A 15,828-nucleotide genomic window follows, 5' to 3' on the forward strand; every position below is an offset into this window, starting at 1 on the left:
ATGAAGTCAACACTCGGGAGAAAGAAAACACCTGCTGGCGTGACCTCCTGAAGTACGAGAACGCAAAAACAGAAGAACGCAAACAATCCCAAGAGCCGAGGCATCCACTGGACGTCAATATTCAGGAGCTTCCGAGTTCAGTTTTTAGCCCGAAAATGTGCAAATGAAGAGGATTCAGGACTGATATGCAGCATTCTGCTTCATCCAGAAGGATCCCACACCGACAAGTTCTGCTTTTTGGAGACAGAAAAACGCCTTCCCTGCTGTAATGCTGAGGCATTACTGCATCCGAGTAGTAATCCGTGAACGCCTTTCACCTTTGAGGAGCGCCGCCACAGAGTGGCCGTGCAGCCGGCAGTGACGGGCGCGTCCCTCCTTCCATTGTCTGCTTCCATGTTGTTCTTTTCATGCCTGCTTTGGTCGCTTTAACAGCCGAGGCTCACCACTCCACAGCAGGATTTAAAAAAAGACCACATGTCACAGCAACAGAGAACAAACACGCATCACGTCGCTGGAACAGGATTCCCAAAACATCAATGATGAGATTCCTCCTTTACGTCTAAAATCCATGAATTTGACTCTTACGTATCTCAAATTGGAAATCTATAGAAGACATTTGTTTTCAGCTTTGCTTCTCTGCCAAACTGCTGTTTAGTTCAAAACCTGCGGATTTCACTTCCTGCTGTCAAGACTTCTCTGGAGATAACAGAGAGCTGGTGTCTGTACAGTACAGACCGAGCCGGACTCCTGTTGTCATCCTGAGGTTACCAGGCAACCAGCAGAGACTCAGTTTCCTTCTGTTTTTTTACTCTGTTTTCCAAACTAAACCAAACAAGGAGGAAAATGGCGAACGGAGCGGCGTCCTTTTCCCGTGAATGATTCCACGTTTCGGGTAAAGATCTCCCACCTCCACATTTCAACGTTCACTCACACAGTCCCCTCCTCCTGGAGGAGGAAACGGTGATCATTACTGTTCACCTTTACAGGTGGAGGACAGAACTGAGGACAGAACGTCAAACTGCTGACTCAACTTTTGTCTTTGGGGGGAAAAAAGGACAGTTTCTGCACAGAAATTTACAAATCGTCTGTCAGCTGCTTTGTGGGTTTTTTCTCCTTTTGATTAGACCAGGATGAGTTTAAAGATGTGTGCATGTATATGAGTGTGTGTGTGTGTGTGCGTGTGTGTGTGTGTGTGTGTGTGTGTGAGTGTGTGTGTGCGTGAGTGTGTGTGTGCGTGCTGCAGGCCTGTGATTGAGAATCTAGGACAAACCCCTTAAGTGGAGAGATGAGGAGAGACAGAGAGAGATCATCAGAGCCATTACTGTGTGATAAATGATTTGCAGGCTGGTGAGTCGCCCCGAGGAAACGTTGGGCTGAGTGTGTGCACGTGTGTGCATGTGTGTGTGGGTGGGTGTGTGCGTGCGTGCGTGTGGCGGGCGGGGCGCCTTAACCTGGGGCTTACTTCCATCAAGGTCCCATGACTCCCACATACTCCTAATGCAATGTGCTGTGTTACAACGCAGATGGGGGTCTTCAAGGTAAGATAGCACTGAAAACACACACAAGCACAAACCCACACACACACACACACACTCGTACACAAATGTACACATACGACGGCACAAATGTTCCCACAAACGCACACAAACTCATGCGGACACATGCACACAAATGTACACATACATATGCAGAAATCTGCACACACACACACACACACACACACACATGCACAGGCACAGGCACACAATTGTACAGGAACATATGCAGAAATCTGCACACACACACACACACACACACACATGCACATGCACAGACACACAATTGTACAGGAACATATGCACAAACGTGTACAAAAACATGCACACACACACAAATGTACACGTACAAGTGCACAAACACACATGAACACATGCCCAAAGGCACACACATGCACACATCTTTACACATATATACGTGCACATGCGCACCCACACTCACACACACACACAGGTGCACATACACACAAAGAGCCTGAACTCCTGCTGTCTTTCTCTCAGCCTCCATCTGCACTAACAGGTTAAACTCAACATTTCTTTCACAGAAATCCAATGAAAGATCCAACTTTCCACAGACCCACACACACACAGACACACACACACACACACACACCTCTCACTCTCACACACTCAGCAGACAATCACATCCCAGGGGAGAAAAGCTGGAGCCCGGGCCAAGCTCGAAGAAAAAGGCAAATTAGGGCCGAGCTGGAAGAGCAGAAGTGGTAGACATCGAGAAATCGAGGGGGGGGGGGGTTGGAATGATCCAGACTTGTGGAAAACACCCTCTTCATCAAAAGAGATGAAGACAAGAAAAGGCAAAAGAGGTGCAGAATAAAGAAAGACAGAGTTGTTTAAAAAAAAGAAAGCAGTCAGCAGTACGGAGGAGGAGAAAGAGCGAAGAAAACACAAGGGAGCTGGGATGACAGCAAAGGGTAATAGCTGGTGGGAGGGGTGCGAAAGGCTTTTGCCAAGATAGAGGAGGAACCAGAGTGGTAAAAGAAGAGGAGAAATTGAGCAACATAACCCTGAAGACCTGGCTGTCTGAGCCGGAGAGTGCGGCGCTGGTGGATGTGTGCAGCCGCCGTGTGGAGAGCGCCGATCAACCATCTGCAAGATGGAGTCAGGCCCTCGGCTTGTCCGCGGCTACCACTCGGAGGAAAGCATTTCCAGCACAATAGCCTCCAGGGGAAGCTCTGCTTGCTGTGGTAAGACAGCCTGCTTGATGCCTGGCCTCCTGGCTCCAAACACTGGAAGAAACCCAAGCAGTTGGATGCAGCTGGAGGAAAAAGTGCCAAATCCCTTCCAACACACATCCGTGCACCGCCATCCAGGTGGAACTGTCCAGGAACTCCACTTCACTGCTGTTGTACTCCTCCGCCTGCTCCAGGTCTCAAAGCGCTCTGAGCCTCGGAGAAACGTGGAACGACCTGTGAGGGTTTCAAACCTCCGATCCAAAGGATAGACCGAGTGCAGCTTAAAGTGAGAGTGTGACATTGTGAAGTGCCGTACACCCCCAGGACTCAACGCCGGTCAACATTCAGTCTGCAACTGTTCACGCCCAGTTACGTACAACACTCCTTTAGTCATCTTTAGTGAGCTTAAAAGTACTGATTAAAGCACAGACTGGATCTGGGAACTGGACTGAGTGGCCACGCCCCCCTGGCGTTCCAAACAGGAAGTATTTACTGGCTCCAAGACGTCAAAATCCCAAAGACTTCTACAGAGTAAAAACCTCGATAATCCTAATTTTCAAGTTCAAGTTATAAACTGTTTTTAAGTAAATTCACAGAAAAAAGTGTCGCTAATCAACTACATGACTTTTTTATTACCCAAAAATCTATCAGCCTGGTTTTAGGACAAACCGCAGTACAGATTACCACAACTTTTAAAGATCGTTAATGATCTCAGAATACTTTTTGACTGACAGAAACTTTCCGTTCTGGGGCTGCTGGATCTTACAGTGGATCACCAGATTCTATTAGACAGATTTAGGAGTCTAGTGGGCCTCTCAGAATCTGCTCTTAGCTGGTTTCATTCTTATCTCACAGACCGACACTTTTATGAAAGTATGGACACTCAATCCTCAAGAATCCATGAAATAGGTGGCGGGGTTCCCCAAGGCTCAATTCTGGATCCAATACTTTTTAATTTAAATATGTTTCCTCTTGGGGGGGTCATCAGAAGACACTGCATTGACTTTCACAGCTACGCTGATGATACTCCGCTTTACATCGCCGTGTCTCCTGATGACTTTGAACCTATTCATACAGCTCAACCAGGACAAAACTGAAGTTTCAACTATTTCTTCTGAAGACAAGATGGAGATGATTTTACCACATCTTCAGAATTAAATTTTAAATCATCAATTTTAAACTATCTCACCGTGTGAGCTCAACTTTCCTTCAATTTTTTTTTTCACTCCTCAATTTTCAATTTTTCCTCTCTCTTGGAGGTGCTTTGATTTTCAGTCGTTTAGATTTTTGTAATGCCCTGCTCTCTGGTTTACCCCAAAAGTCTCTGTAAACCTACAACTATTGCAGAACTCTGTGGAGTTCTGACGAGGTCCAGGGGGCGGGAACACATGACACCATTTAAAATCACTGCATTGGCTCCCTGTGCGTTTCAGGATTGATTTTAAAGCTCTCTTAATGGTTTTAAATGTTTTAATGGTCTTTCTTATTTAAGTGATCTTCTTTTAAAGTATGAGAGGCTAAAGACCCCGTTTTTCATTTCACTTTTAGTTGATCGTATTGGTTTATTTACTCTATTAGTTTGAATATACATTATTTTATGTATATTTGATGTATTTTGTTTTTTCAGCTGTGAACCAACTGGATTCAGAATCAAAGCCAACACGGCTGATGATGACGGACAGAAGTCAGACGTGTCTTTAGTTGGGTCAATAATGTTGACTCGTTGACCGCCTTTCTTTGTGTCGATAGAGTCACTGCAGGCCTTAAGCCTCTGCTGTGGCTCCGTACAGAACAAAGAAAATGACCCCAAAGGACTGATGGAGACCGGTGAAAACAGATGATGCTGATGGCGCCTCTTCAAGGGCTGAATGTTCCACTTTCACACTCAGAAAAGTCCAGTGAAAGGATATTAACAAGGTGAGGATTTGTAGGAAGGAGAGATGGTTTGGTGGTCATCCTTTCAAATCCTTCTTTTTCATTCAGCTGTGCTCCATCTCTGCTTCTGGAAAATCAGCCAGCTAATAGGCAGTGATCAAATATGAGGAGCAGCTCGCCCTGAAGGAGTCACTACAGCGGTTGTATTGAAATGGACGCTTCCAGGTGGAAGATGGACAGTAAAGAACAATCTGAGAGGAGTCTGTCCAAACTAAAGAGGAGAAGATTTATTATCTTCTCATGGTGAGGGCTGCGCAAAATAATTCTCCTGGAAATCAATTTCAAATCAAATCTATTACCGACCACCAATGGACCGAGACGAGAGGAGAACAACAGAGACAGATGGAAAAAGCCCATCATTTCTCTCTTTTAAATGTATTTCTCTTCCCTCTTTCCCTGACCAAACCATTTCCACAGCGGCCGCAAGAACACATCTGCACTCCATCACCATAAACAGTCCACTCGCATTTGTTTCCTGGAAAACCACAGAGCGGCGAGTAAAAGCAACCACCACTGGCTGCTCACAGGCTCCACTCTGATGCTGATGCGCCGCCGCCGTGGAAACGCCGCAGATGCTGCAGGACAAGCGTTTCCTGCAGGAAATCCATAGGACAGAGTCCGATTACCAATTTGAAAAGTGTCCAAAAAAGGCGTCTGTTTCCCTGTGGAACATCAACTGCTTTACATTAACCGTGTTTATTTTTGCAACATTTATTCATTTAAACGTGAAGATGACATTAAAGGGCCTTTATCTCGCTCTTCTAAAACCTTTAGAGTAATAATAAAAGAAACGCATATTTATGATAATATATTACCTTTGGACTCACTAAAGAAGGATTTCTTTTATGAATATTACTTATTTTTACAGCTCATTTTTCAACCCAGAAGTAAAACGACTCGATCTCTGAGGCTCCGCCTTTCTCTCTTTGTGGGTGTCGCCCATTTCATGACATCATCCTGGAGTCGACCTCGGCAGAACAAACAACATCCGAACTTTTGCAAAGACGGATGTTCATATTGTGCATATAAAATGAAAGCATTATCCAATCACCACTAGCGCCACGGAGAAAGTGGGTGTGTGAGTTAGCCTGGGGGCGGGGCTTGCAGCGCAGACTCTTCCTGGAAGGGGCTGTTCCTCACTTTGTCACATTCTAACAAACCGCTCATCTTCATGGGTTGGGAGGGGCTTTTTAGAGCAGCTTTTTAGAGGATTACTCAGATCCAAATACCACCTTGGGGTTTTTTGAACATTAAAATAAACCTAAAAGCTTAAAAAAGATGATCTTGGATGGTCGAGGCCCTTTGTCATTATTAACCAAATGAGTTTGTTTTCTGCTGCTGTTCTGGAGCATCTTTGAGTGTGTGTGGGGGGGGGGGGGTGATGAGTGTGACTGAAGGAGGGGCTGTCAGCATTTGTAGGTCAGCGTAAATCTTTAATGCTTTATCCTGATTAGCTGACAGTCAGACCCCCCCCCCCCTTCGGTTCTCTGCACCGACCCCCCCCCCCCCCCCCCCCCACACACACACACACACACACACTTAATTCCTGCTCACTAGGAGGAAGTGACCACCCGTTCCAGAGACCTGGCTACATTTCCCAAGTTCCTCTGCACGCCAATTAAGCAGGTATGTGACAAGAAGGCCAAAAGTAGCAATTAGGCCGCCGTACCTCTGCAACACGTCCCGTCTCATCAGACGCCCCGTCATTTTCCCAGCAGCTTCCACCTTTCTCTCTCTGCGCTGGCATCTGTGCTGTATGACCGTGTGCCCCCCCCAGCAGAGGCGGATCCGACTTAAACCAACAGAATTATTTAGCCTTGAGCACTCATGGCTGGAGGGGTCTGGCGCTGCCTTCTTATGTGTATGACATGAACGGATGCCAGCGTGGATTAGTGTTGGATGATGGGGGGGTCCTGAGTTTCTTACAGTTCAGCTCTGAATCCTTCTAATGGCCTGTTTTTCTTATCAATTGGGAAAACATATTTTTCCAGGAGTAATTGAGATCGCCACAGGGCGCCGTCGCCTCCTAAATGAGCCACTCTGCTTAACAAATCCCCTGACCAATTGATTTAATTTACCGCACAATGGATTACAGCTTATTTAAGTGATAATGAAAGGAGACACTTGAGGAAATTAACACGGAGAACTTGGAATTTGACGAGCCGTTTGGAGAACGACCCCGGAGAATCAGGAGGAGGAGGGATTTGAACCGTTATCTGTTGGGAAAGGTCAACGGGGAGAGAGGCAAAGGGGGCAAACTGTCACCCTTTAAATAATCTGATCAACAATTATTTCTGAAAGCTGCTGTTTCAAAGCGCCGTCATTAAGGATGCGGCGGCGGGTGGGCGGGCCGCTAATGGCTTTTAGATCCCGCCTCCCACGCCCTCTTTACGCTGCTTCTTCCCATTAAAGCCAAAGTATTTTTGGGCTGCAGCTGTTAGATCACGAACACCCATATGTTGTGTTGTTATCTACCCCATTTTTGCAGCAAACAAGGCTCCTCGCCGTCAGCACAGAGAGACAACGCCGCATGAAAGCAAAACCAAAATCCTCACTGTCTGGGTCGGTAACGGGGAAGCAGAGCCCGCCGCACGCCGGAGAGCCGATTAAAGGCGTCACACATGCAGACATACGCGCCCGTCTCCCACTCCTATAGAGGACTCCCAGCTCTGAAAGGGGGCCATTACACGGCCCTTTAACAGAACACACCGCTTTGGAGCCTAAAGTGTTTGTGGAAAATGCCGTTGTGTAGACGGGCCTCCAGCAGAGCCCACATCAAACCACCAAAGTGGGTCTATTACTCGGGTGTGGCCTGGATTCAGACAAAGCTCCTAGTGGGTCAGTGCCTCAGGAGAAAAGGCTGAGCTCCTGCACGGATGAATGAAAGGATGCTCGGATGGGTGGGTGGATGACTGGATCGACGGATGGATGGATGGACGGATGACAAAATGTGCATTTATGAGTGGCAGGGAGAACAAAGCAGATACAGGAGATGAATATAAATGTGTGTGTGTGGGGGGGGGGGCTGGTTATTGCGCTAAAGTACATCAAAATGCAGTGGGTACAGTCTAATACAGGGTTCTCCAACCACCTTTCAGGTCACGGACCGGTTTATTGTCAGACACTGTTTTCGTGGACCAGCCTGTTCGTGGCTGAAGTCGGCATCTGATTTGTCTTTTCGCCTCCAGTTTCCCTAAACCTTTCAGGCTAAAGTTCATCCTCACCCTCTGAGAAATATCTGCAGCTGCTTTCAACTTCATAAACTAGATTTCGTGTAGGAAATGGGATCTAGATTAGAAGCCATAGCTGTCAGAGTGGAAGCTAAAAAGCAGACGCTAACTTCCCCCATCCAACTTCTATGGTGTGATGGATAAAACTGATCACTAAAACTGGAATTTTCTAAGCATAATAATCATCCACCGTTTCAGCAACTTTATCAGCAGCATCCTTGTAACAGTAGACAGCCAGCTGCTTAACATTCTGCATTATTATTATTATTATGGTCTGTAGCAACTGTCACAATAAATCCCTATTTGGAGTAAAAACTCCAAACATGGTGGTTTTTGCCTGCTAAATGCAGCCTCTCTTATTTTGAAGTCAAAGGTTGTTCTGCTGGATGTTTTCTGCATAAAGAAACTTTACAAAAACATTTGTTTTTTGTTAAATTTGCCAGCTTGGAGGTTTAAGTTTAGGCGTCGGAGCAGATGGGTTTGAAACTCAATCTTGACATTTTCCAAAATAAAACTTCCTTCAGAATCAGTTCAGATATGAACCAGAAAGAATGCAGGCCGTGTGTTTTCTCTGTGGCCCGACCGGAACCGGCTGGCCCACGGACCGGTTCAGGTCTGCTCTCATGCATTTGTGACTGAAAGTTATTCACTGAAACTCAGAATCCAGGTTTTTCCCTAGAAATGCTGGAAACCTTAATCCCAGTTTCTGGAGCTCAATTTGCTCAAAAGCCCAGAAAAGCCCCCCCAACATAATGGAATCTCCGTGGGGAAGCACATTGCTCCCCCCAAGGCCCACCCCCCAAATCAAAGATGCTAACAGCACTTTGAGCCCTCGACAGGCCGCTAATGGAGACCTGACCTCCTGTTTGTCCCAAGTGGCTGCCCGTCCACCGGGGGGGGGGGGGGGGGGGGAATTGTGGGTCATCTGAAGATGGAGAGGCTGGGGGATCTGCACACACTCTACCCAGATGGACCCCCCTCCCCCCTGAATGCTTTAGCGGGGGCCTTGGGCACGTGCAGCTACACCCCCCAGCCTTATCCCCTCACTGCAGCCCCTCTGCATACAGTACGCGCAGTCATGTGTGGAAGGCATTATATTAGTAGCCTAGATATTCTGACCCCCCCTGTGTCCCCCACCCTCCGTGACCTACAGCCTCCACAATTCTGAAAGTGGCTTAGCTCCGCCCCCTCAGCCTCCAGGAGCCAAGATGAAACACAAGTGGATGCAACAGCAGCTCAGATGATGAATTAAAAATGAATGAACCGTCGCCCCTCTGTGCCCCCCCCCAATGGTTGATGATGTCATTGCATAACGTTTCCAGTTCAAACCCTCAGTCCTGTCAGTCCTGTCTCCGTTTTTCTGCCTAAAGAGCCGATGTGCCGTAAAAAAACATCATGAAACTCAAACGTCTGTCTCTGCACATCCTGCCTGAGCTGCATATTCTAATGCCCCCAGTCCGCTGATGATGTGAGGCGGCGACGAGAGTGACCCACAGACGACCGGGACCCCCCCCCCAATCCACCGATCCAGAGGAGGAGCAGCGTCCCAGAAAAAGCCTTGGAGCATGTGTGCCCCCTAGTGGCACTTTTCAGCTCCTCCACCTAACAGCCTCCCTCATGTTTTCACCAAAGTCATGTGACGTTTGTGTGTTTTTGGCGGATAACATCCACAGGTAAACATTTTGGAGGCTCGCAGACACACAGTAGAGAATGATTTTTAGGGTTTATGTTTCATTTAGCAACAATGCACCAAAAACAAAAGAGAACTCATCCAGACATGAACAACAAAATGATTGATGGGTCTGTTTTCAGACTAACTGACCAACAAAACCACTGAGTTCATGCTTTTATTGTGAAGCCCAACACAGCCGTGTTTGAACATCCGTAAAAAATATCTTTAGTGTCTGATTTTTTTTATTCTTATTTGTATGTCTAACGTGTGAAGAGGCGAGGCAGCGTCTTAGTGGAACAGAAACGTCTCTGAACTGAAGCTGGGAGCCATGAGGGGGCAGCACATGCAAAGAAGCCCCGATCTGGACTGGAAAAGCCAGCATGCAGCAAAATACTGCAGAAGAAAAAAAAACAAGCTTCAAAGAAGAAAACAGCTGAAATCTAAGTTCCATTCACACGACCCTTTAGAAAAGCAAAGGCCTGAGAAATAGAAACCAGAAGATGTTTGTCATCTAAAGCTCTGTGAATAATTACTAATAAAACTGACCGATTCTCCATCCATCCATTTTCTTCTGCCCATCCGGGACAGAGCAGGAGTCTAATGTGTGGCGTCTTAGTCACATGACCCCGGTCTTAGTTAAGTGAGTTTAATCATGTAATTCGTGGGAACAAAATCTTATTTGGTGGTAAGGACGTATTTACTTTAGCCCTGTCACATCCATGTCAGAGTGCGGCCAGTTCTCACAGAGAAAAGGAGCTTTTCTTCAGCTCCTGTTTAAATAAATACAGAATAAAACGGACAAAGACGGAAGATGGGACATCAACAACTCACAGAATTCAAGCTCAATTTGTTGAAACATTTAATAGGAAACCTTTTTCAACCTTTCGTCACTATAATGACTCATTTTCATTCAGACACATTCATGAAAATGACTGAATGCTAAACGTGTTTCTGATGAATTAAGAGTCTCTTCGTCAGAAGAAAAAGGAACAGAAAATCTGATGGAAACTCCAGATGGAAGCAGAGCTGAAGCTGACAGCAGAGTCGGCAGCCTGACGTGGAAACAACATGTGCAAAAGACAAACTCCATGTTTCCATCAGGGATGAACGCCAAGGACAAAGATAAACACTAAAGAGGAAGAAGAGCTCGTCTTCAAAGTCCTGATAAACTCAATAAAAGCAAGAGATTAACATGAAAACTGTGGCTTCCTTCAGTTCCACATTCATGGATCAAACTAATAAACCATTTCTTTTTTTTTTTACTTATTTTGCGTTTTAAAATACAAACAAATAAAAATAAGAAACCACAATTAAGCTAAAAAAATAAAGTAAAATTAAATACACTAAACAACAAAAACAAAAAGTTGAACCAGTGGGGTTCTAGAAAAATGAGTTTTGATCTCTAAGTTCTCAGTTTATTTCTTCCATTTCCTCCACTGGACTTGACATTTTCAGCTTTCAAGCGTACGTTTAAAGTCATTTTCCTCCATAATGTCTGTCCATGGATCCAGTCTCAGTGGTTCTAGTTCTGGTTTTTCTGCAGGCCATCATCACGACTCTAAGCAGGAAGTCGTCCTCTTGTTGGGAACAGTCCCAGGTACAGTATCAGCAGTTATTTCATACCTGCAGGGTTTAGAGGACGCTTTGCCAGAAGGGATCAATTTGACTGCATGTCCACAAGATGTGTGAATGATTGGCGTTTGCCCCCCCCCCCACAGAGCCTCCAGCATCGAGTCCTCAGCTGTTTGCTCTTTATGTGCAGACTGATAAAGCGCCTCGTTATATTCTTCTCTCCATTGTCCTGAACTTGTTGGGGCGGATTGAATACCAGTCATTCTGACCCCCACTTGTGTTCCACCTCAACCCAAACCATCACATTTCAACAGACATTTATACAGTTTGGAAACCATCTTTGAAGGCAGTTTCTAATCAGCCTCTGTCACCATTTCTATCACATCACTGCCTTCCTGTGAAATCGAGCTTTTCTTAATTGAAAATACCTAAACAAGTCAGTGTTTTCCAGTTCAAACTCTTCTTTGAGCCTTTCAAACGTTGTTAACGTACATATTGCAGTCATTCCTCCAGCAGAGTGTGAAGGCCAAATAAGTCATTTGTGGGCGTTACCTATTCTGTATTTATTGACCACCTCCCACCAGGTTTCAATTAAAAACTCTACTATTGGGTTCTGTTCTGTATCTGCTAATAAATAATGTTAGATATCATTTTAAAAACCTGCTGGAATATGAATCCAAATCCAGAGCTTTCAGGATGAAGGACTTTTGCTCCGTTCCGTTTATACAGAAAAGACTGTGTGTGGGGGGGGGGGGGGGTTGACACATAACACCCGTTTGCCTTCATTCTACTTAGCTGCTTATCTAAGGAAGCCCCACGATGAAGGTCATGACGGCCTCCACCTCCTCCTCCTGGGGTTTTCATGACTCGGCTCCAAGTGGAGCTGAGGGCGGATTTAGAGGTGGAGGGGCGGGGCCTAACCGCCAGACCGGATCTATTAAAAACAAAACTGGACACGCTTCAGTTCAGTATTTTCCAAAAACATTATTGGCTGATTTTTTAAAGGTTTGTTACATAATAAGCGTGGATACTCTAAAATGTCCCTGATTGTGGGCCAGTCAGAGGGGGGACCTGTCCAGGGTGTCCCCTGCCTTCCCCCACGTGTCCCTGGGACCCCAAAAAGGACAAATGGAAGAAGATGAATGAATATTACAATTATTTCTCATGTTTAATCCAGGATTGTGGTTTTAGGAGTCTGTCCATCGAGGTGCATATTTATTCCTGCCTGTCGTTTCGTCTGCTTCCATTCTTCAGAATTCATCCTCATGTCTGACATCATTGGTTTTTTTTTTTACATACTATTGGAATAAATGAGGCCCTGCTTTGTAAGTTTTTAGAAAATGATGAGCTTAAATCTAAATTTTAAATTGTTCTAACACTAGTCTGAAATCTGTCCACCTTAAGGAGACATTTGCATAGACTCCTGCTGTTAATTTTGTATTTTGAGGACGTTTTCTTTTCTTTAGTTTATCATTTGACAGTTAAATGTCCCTGATTACTTCAGAAATTGTTTCATTTTATTGCATTTCAGTGACAGTTGTGGGTTTGTGCTTCATTAACAGAGCGTCCGTTTTCCACGTTTAGGAAAGCAAAAATCTAGAGATAAAAACTGGAAAAGACGGATTCATGGAGAAATGCATCCATCATTCCTCCTGTAGCATTTGTTCACCTCTCCGACACCATGAGGTTTTATCAGCAGCCCTGCAGATAAAGAGACCAAAAACTGCCCCCCTTTCAAGGTCGCAGCTGGGAAACACGGAGCTCATTGGAACCTTTTTGAGTCTGAACGCCACCAGAAATGATGAATCCCCCATCGTAGCCCCCCCCATGTCTCCACAGACTGACCTCCCCAGCAAGACTGCAGGTCCCTGCGGTGAAGCTGTGGCTCCCAGAAGAAGATCAGGATGAGAAACAGAAGAACAAAGGAAGCTGGAATCTGCAGGACCGACAGCAGAACCACCAGAAGATCTGCTCTCCTCAATGTTCCCCATGTGTTGCTATGGAAACGTACCCGATTCTGATGGAATATTTCTGCCTCAAGAAAATAGGAGATCCATCCCTCAGAACGAGCAGCTCATTAAAACATTAAGGTATTCTTGCAACGTGGTAAGCAGAAAACAAAAAAAAAGTGGGAAAAAAAAAATATATATATATATATATATATATATATATATATCATTGCTAAATTAAGTTTTATGAATTCAATATTTTGTAAATAAAATCAGGAGATTTAGCACATAGAATTGTGAAGAAAGGTTAATTTCATTATCAGTCAAACTAAACGGAACGTTCTTCATGAAGAAAGTGGGAGAGATTTAAGTCCTGATTGGAGTTCATTTGTTCCAAACTAGTTTGTGCCAACAGCTGCAGGAATACAAATGAGTCCCTTTGTTTGTTGTTTAGCATCAAGAAAGCATCAAATGAAGTGATAAGTGAATGAAACCACGTGCACAACATTTGCATCTGCATGGCTTAGTTTGTCCAAACTTGAGAGAATGTCGTCACTAAAATCGTCATCAGCAACAAAAACCAAAATGAATACAAACAGATGAGATCAGAAACAAACGGCAGACGTCCGTTTCCAGTCTGAGGAATAAAATGAAAGGTGTCTCCAGGATTTAGACCAAACCCGGCCAGCCCTGAAGGGCGCCCTCGCACACGTTGGAGTCAGTTTCCTCCTGCAGGGGTCTGCTGGAAGACCCCAGGGGGGTATTCCAGGAAGCATGTTTAAACTACCCTGACTTTAAGCCTGAACTCTGGCTGAAATCCCCCTGAACTTGTTTAGTCTGGGTATGTCGGTTCCAAAAGACCGGATATGAGTTAGCGTGATTACGCTCCACTTGGTAACCCTGGGTTAATGCACGTGCACAGCAGGTACATAAAGACATTCTCAATGGATCGCAGATTTCTGGAGTCACTCGTGGAGAGAAAAAAAAAGAAAGCGGGACACTTGAGACGGAGTCTGAGATTTTAATGACGGCGGATAAAGATTATAAGGCCATCAATAAAGTAACACGGCTGCATCATCAAAAAAAAGAGTTTCTGCTTAGAGAAAAATAACAGACAAAGTTTCTGATCTTGTTTCCATTTTCCTTGTGACGCATGTATATATATATATATATATATATATATATATATATATATATATATATATATATATATATATATATATATATATATATATAACTAAATTTCTTCTATTAGTAACAAATAATTTAGTTAAATTTATTCAACCCATAATTTCTTACGTCTATAAAACTCAATAATTGTTGATACAACTCAAATTTACATATTTATCTAACTAAATATCACATTACTACATTAATCTTTTTTCAATCTTAATTACTTATATTTCTTGAACTCTCATATGTCTAAGTTTGAGCCGGCAGATATGCTCATTTTTATAACAATAAAAAGGACGAAAAAAATGCACAGAGTGCAAAAATTCATTAAAGAATTTTCCATTATTGTCACTACAATACGTGCTTGTAGGGGTGCTATATAAACTCATCATCCTCTCCTTCACTCTCACTCATGGTGCAGAGACATAAGCACACTATGACAAAATAACTGGGCAAAACACAGTAAAACAGCTAAACAACTAAACACATTTGGTCAAAAACCCACACTTAAACCCAAATCTGTCCAGACAGGCAAAGGGAATGATATCCCAGAATCCTTTGCGGTGCCGATCTAACAGTAGCACCAAAGTTACACCTACTTAATTGAATTAATTTGAATGAAAGGAAAACAATTGTCTGAAAACTACGTGTTATTTTTAAGGTGACTTAACAAAAAATGATTTATCTTAACTGAAGCAAATAATTAAGTTAGATCAAAGTATAAAGTTCATCTTTCCAACATCCATATGTGGTCTTATCACCCTCTCATGGTGGAAAAAGTATTATCTGAGCTTCTTCATCCACTAAATCATCTTCAAATGGACACGCCATGCTGCTTCACCTCTCTGAAAACAAACTAACCTTCAACTAAACCTGCTCCAGACCAGGTTATGTTCAGAGCATGAGTTGCCATGGCAACTTGACCTACCCTGAAACATACCTCCATTTCTGGAACCTAGAGCTGAGGTTATCCACTTCCTTAGCCTCAAACTTACCGTGGGAGCTAGCATAACCTGCTTTCTGGAATACCTCCCAGGTCTGAGCGGGTCACCGCCTGCTGCCCCCAACACGGGACCTTTGACCTCGCCACGCCCTCCTCATCGCAACACAATCATGGACCTATCTGAGGGGGTCGATGCCACACAAACACGCTACATGCTGGGCTTGTTACTGCATGCCTAACGGTCCGCACACGGCTCATCTGACACAGAACTCTAAACTGGGTTTTATGCATCAAGTGTGAATTCTTCAGGCAGCTTTTCTCTCTGCAGCACCAATCAGTGTCTGCAGAGTTACTAAAGAACAAAAATACACATTTCTAAGGAAAACTTTTGTTTTTTTCTCATACGTTCTGCTGTTCGCTTTCAGGCAGCAGATGTTTTCAAATGAGTTTCAGTTTCTTTCGGTTTTGTCTGAAAAGCGAATCTTCAAGCAGAGCCAGACTTTGCTGCTGTGAACAAGGAAACACCGACAACGAGGCCTTCAGGCAAAGTTCTGACAGATTCTCACCGACTGCAGTATGCATGCACACACGCACACATGCACGTACGCGTGCACGTGAATGAC

At 44.5% G+C, this 15,828-nt stretch overlaps 1 protein-coding gene and 1 long non-coding RNA gene across 17 annotated transcripts in view; one reads left to right on the forward strand and one right to left on the reverse strand.

Moving 5' to 3' along the window:
* agrn (agrin) overlaps positions 1 to 15,828 on the reverse strand; it is a 241,860-nt gene that overhangs the window by 167,155 nt on the left and 58,877 nt on the right. The gene's annotated exons all lie outside the window — the stretch shown is intronic.
* LOC144993852 (uncharacterized) lies at positions 987 to 5,948 on the forward strand. Its single transcript, XR_013657122.1, has 2 exons — positions 987 to 4,648; positions 4,715 to 5,948. It is a non-coding gene; the product is annotated as an uncharacterized LOC144993852 (long non-coding RNA).

The sequence above is a fragment of the Oryzias latipes genome, chromosome 7 (genome assembly GCF_053564925.1).
Source record: "Oryzias latipes strain Hd-rR chromosome 7, Olatipes_Hd-rR_3.1".
In the NCBI taxonomy this organism is placed as follows: Eukaryota; Metazoa; Chordata; class Actinopteri; order Beloniformes; family Adrianichthyidae; genus Oryzias; species Oryzias latipes.